At 40.7% G+C, this 4,769-nt stretch overlaps 1 protein-coding gene across 1 annotated transcript in view; it reads left to right on the forward strand.

The window, feature by feature from the left end:
* Positions 1 to 4,769, forward strand: part of ptk2aa (protein tyrosine kinase 2aa) — a 54,302-nt gene that overhangs the window by 3,440 nt on the left and 46,093 nt on the right. The gene's annotated exons all lie outside the window — the stretch shown is intronic.

The following is a 4,769-nucleotide window of genomic DNA, read 5'->3' on the forward strand; positions in this document are numbered from 1 at the left end:
AGATTGTCCGGCTCAAACCCACGCCACGCACGACACCTCGGAGGGAGAGGGGCACTTATTTACATATCTGTGGTTGTATTGTTCTTTTGCTGTTAGGACCTGGCTAGTCTGAGAAACGAGGGAACAAGAAGCGGTGTTCAAGGAGTCAGTTTACACACGTATTATATAATATATATATACTACTATAATACACCAGAGGTGAAATGCCTGTGTTAGTTCACACTTCATCACTAGTTGACATGCTGCACCACTAACCTGATGACCGAGGTTTAACCCTAGCTCAAAGTGGTTGTGTGGGTGTGTTCTTCTTGTGTGGTGTGCAACCCCGAGCAGGGACAAGTTATTACTACGACTGTCGATTTCTGCCTGCCATTGTATCGCAAATTATCAGCACACGCAGTAGATGCTACGCTTGCACAGTGGTCCATCTGACGACACCACTAAAACGAACTGTATAAAGGGATCAGCCCAGAAAAAAAAACATGCTCCCATCTCATTTCCTGCATGTTTTTAACTACAATAATACTGTCAGTGTAGCTGCTAATATGAAGTACTGACCGCATACGAATTTGATTGAGGGTTGACCCATCGTAGTCATAGTAAAAGATACCTGGCTTAATAAGCGTCGTGCATCAGCGACTGATAAACGATCCTGCATATCACGTGTACATACTGCACCCAATGCTCCCTTTCTGACAATTTAGGATATATGGTCGGTTAATCGTCTAGCTTTTACTATGTTATACGTCACACTCTCTGCTGAATAACAAATACACACACAGCAATGACACACAGGTGTTTCACCTCCGGGTATTATCATCTAATTTTAAAATTCCACCCTCAATTAAAAAACACAATGCACAGCAGATGCACAAACATATTAGCTTAAACAACAGTATTTTCAACTGTTACTCGTGTTATCCTTGGTAAACACCGTCATTATCACCGTAGAGCAACACACAAACAACACACACACCACAACACAGGTACACACAAACATACCAAAATAAACACTCAGCAGATCTGAGTAGAGTTGCTGCTGCTGAGAGGAAGAAGGCGTTTTCCTTTCGCTCTGGGGGACACAGCATGCTTTAGGATGTACAGTAGTGCTCTGTGAGTGTTTGTGTGCGTGTGTGTGTGTGTGTGTGTGTGTGTGTGTATGGAGGGGTGTGGGGGCTGCTTCCTGAATGCAACCAATCCAGAACAAGGGAATGGACTTCATGTCAGTTTCCAAAAGCACACAGCACACCAAACACACTTCTTTTCTTCACAGCTGAAACCAACATGTGGGAGGATGCAGGGGAATAAGTCCACGGAAGATAGAAGCTGAATTTATACAATCAGGACACATAAAACATACATTCCGCACTTGCGCGCGCACACACACACACACACACACACACAACACACACACAAAGTTAAGTCATACTTCCAAATGAATTTATTGTGCAAAACAAAGAACACCATTTGCACAGTTCAACTGTTTATTCATGTTTCTTTTCCTTTCCTGAGGTGGTTTGCAAATAGCATTCATTCAGCTGTGCATGATGGGAGAAAACAGCTTAGACCTCCACACAGTGCAGTTTATTTACTCGTTAGGTATGAAGCATGCCATCAATAATTTTTGTTCGTGCGTGTGTGTGTGCGCGCGTGTATTTTATTTTGTCATAGTGTGACGGGTTTTGAATAATTGCTCCATGTTTATCTGACTGTGAATAATGAGAAAACTGTTTGAACACATTACCTATGCAGCTCACCATGGCAGTATTTTATATGTTGTTTCACCCTAAATTGAGTCATGAAAAACACTGACTTGTCCTCCGTTATATAAACTTATTTATACCATGATAGGTAAATTATGTGCCACTTTCAAAGTCAAAACCTTTCCTTACAAAATATATTTTCAAGGACAAAAACATTGCAGTTGTGTGTGTGTGTGTGTGTGTGTGTGTGTGTGTGTGTGTGTGCACGAGCGATATGCATTTGTATGTCAGTGTGACTGGCAGGTGTGATTGGTGCCTCAGGGGTTATGTTGTTGCATCGTAAGACTTAGACTGCACGCTCCAGTAACACCCCATTGTCCAGAGGGTCACACACACACACACACACACACATTCAAGCGTGTGCTAGCTCAGCTTGAAGTTTAACCATTAGACACAGAGCAATGAGGCAGAACAGCTGACTGCTCTCGTCAGGTTAATTCAGTTGATTGTTGCAGGAGATGTGTTTTATTTATTGTGGAGGAAAAGCGCATCTGCCTCTATTCCTCCTCAGCCAGTTTAATCTGCCACTGTTGCGTTGAGCTATACACAGTTTTATTTCCATCTATCGTAACATGACTGCTGTTGTTGGTAGTCATCAGCTGCTTCAGCCATTCTACAGCAAAACCAACAACAACACGAACTGAATCTGGTGTATTGTCTGGACATGTAAAAACAAGGATTTTTAATGGAAGCTGACACTAAAAATGGAAGGAAAAACAGCAGGTTGAAATGAATAAACAATATTTTGCTGTGATAACAGTCCTTTCATTGTGATGTCGTGGCTTTGCTCTTCAACTGAGCACACCTTTTTTGTTGTCGTGTTTTTTAATATTTTGTCAAATGCATAACAAAAAATAAGTTTCAGTTTAAGAGGGCTTTGTCTTTTTATTTGTTTCTTTCACTAGCTGTAGCAAAGAAAACGGTCTTACTCTCTGACCTCCCTCAAACTGTGAATTTTATTTAACTACTGATCTGAGACCAGTAGTTTAGACATCATTGCATAGCAGACTCTGTCTTGATTGTTCTGCCTAATTACCGTTACCAAAAAAAAACAGTGGTTAACGTGCAATTATACACAGGCTGCAGACATGGAGACTGTCCACAGTGTGTGTGTGTGTGTGTGTGTGTGTGTAAAGGGGTGTGTAATGGCAGTTTGTTTTCTGTCTGTGTTTTTGGGCTTTTAGTGTGTAAAGTAATAACAGCTGAGGAAGAATACTCACAAACTCACCTTAACTAATGCTCATGATGCAGAGGAAGAACTTGCATGAATTAGGAGGAAAAAACCTTCATATTGTGGCGACATTAATGCAAATTTGTCTAGCATTTCTTTTCTCTTTAACAGAGGTGTAATTCTGAGGGCAGCTGTTTGTGTTTTGGCACAAGACAGACTGTTTTTGTGCTGCCTTATCTCTTTGATGAACTATTTATTTTGCTTTTTCTCCTCCACAATAGCTTGTGTATGTCCCACCCTCACAGTATGAAAACAGTTGGAGGGCATTCTGCAACAAACTCACACAACACAAAATGTGGACTCAATAACAATTGTTAATTTGAATACATATGCTAAAAGATTTGTGGAACAGACAACAGTATATCTGAATCCTTCTACTGTCCTCTTCTGTGTGTCTGATTCTTGAGGACAGCTTGAGGAGCAGGTGTTTTGGGCCGTCTGCCAGTCTACAGGAAAGTTAGTGTGTGTGTGTTGGTGTGTGTGAGAAAGACCCAGGGCCCTCTTTGATATATGTGCAGTGTAGGCTGTTTAACAGACTGGTATGTAATTAGTATCGCTCTAGCACTCGTGCAGAATATTCTACAGAGAAAACAGAGCTATAGTTTTACTTTTAATTGTGAAAATATCCGTCTATAAAAAGTGTTTTAACTCATTATTTGTATTTAGACAGCAATATGTTTCTTTCCAGCTCTTCAGGTGCTGTCTAGTCTTGTTTCCCAGACATGAAAAGGCCACAGTCTCTTAAGGTTTTTTAGTCTAGACCATGCGCCAGTTTGGCTGCAGATGTCGGGCTACATAGCACTTAACTTACATTGAACTCTAGCAAGAGAGACAGGGAAAGATAAATAGTCAGACTGAGCATCCAAGGGACAGATGGTGCGTGTAGGGTTCAGATGTATCTACTGTAAATGTCATTATAGATACTTAGGGACTTAAGCAGCAGGATATGGTTTAGTCATTTATTATAAAGATAAGATAGATGTCTTAAAGATCCAGTGTGTAGGATGTAGTGGCTTGTATCGGTGTAGACTCGCTACACCCTCGCCTTCCAAGTGCGAAGGAGAAACTACAGAGGTTGTGAAACGCGTGAAAAACCCGAACAACCTTATCCTGAGCCCGTGTTTGGTTTGTTGCTTCTGGGCTACTGTAGAAACATGATACAACCGGCTCGTTGTAGGGTGCCAAAAACACATCGGTTCCTACATTCATTTGATAATACACTAATGAAAACAAAGTTATACATATTATATTCCATTAAAAGGTTTAAGTTTTTGGTTTGATTATTGAAAGGGTGATCCATGTTGCGATGAAAGGCAATGGCTGTGTCTAAAGCGATAAAAAAAAAGCCTGAATATTTTGGGGGCAGCAGGCTGACTTTGCTGGCTGCCTGCTGTGAAGTACGAAGGAAATAATTTTGCTCTATGAGATCAAATAAAAATGACACTTTTAATGAAATTGTTGACGCTTTTAATATTATCGTATTTAACCCAGCATATTCTGTTAAAATTGCAATTACGCTGTTATTGGGGATTGTCAATATTTGTCTTAGTCTTTGTCTTATTTGCTTGAATCCCATTACCACCACTACCATTCTCTCTCTCTCTCACACACGCATACACAAACTATAGGTTCTGGTTTCGTATTACAAAAGATTTGTCGATAACACACACACCATGAGTCACCTTGCTGGTATTTCCTTTGGGTTTCTGGGTATTCTTCTTACATCATCAGCCCCTGCTATCATTTCAGGGGTGTTGTGTGTTGTGTGTTGTGTG

This window comes from Morone saxatilis, unplaced genomic scaffold (genome assembly GCF_004916995.1).
Source record: "Morone saxatilis isolate NCDOM2014 unplaced genomic scaffold, NCSU_SB_2.0 Contig9, whole genome shotgun sequence".
Classification (NCBI taxonomy): Eukaryota; Metazoa; Chordata; class Actinopteri; family Moronidae; genus Morone; species Morone saxatilis.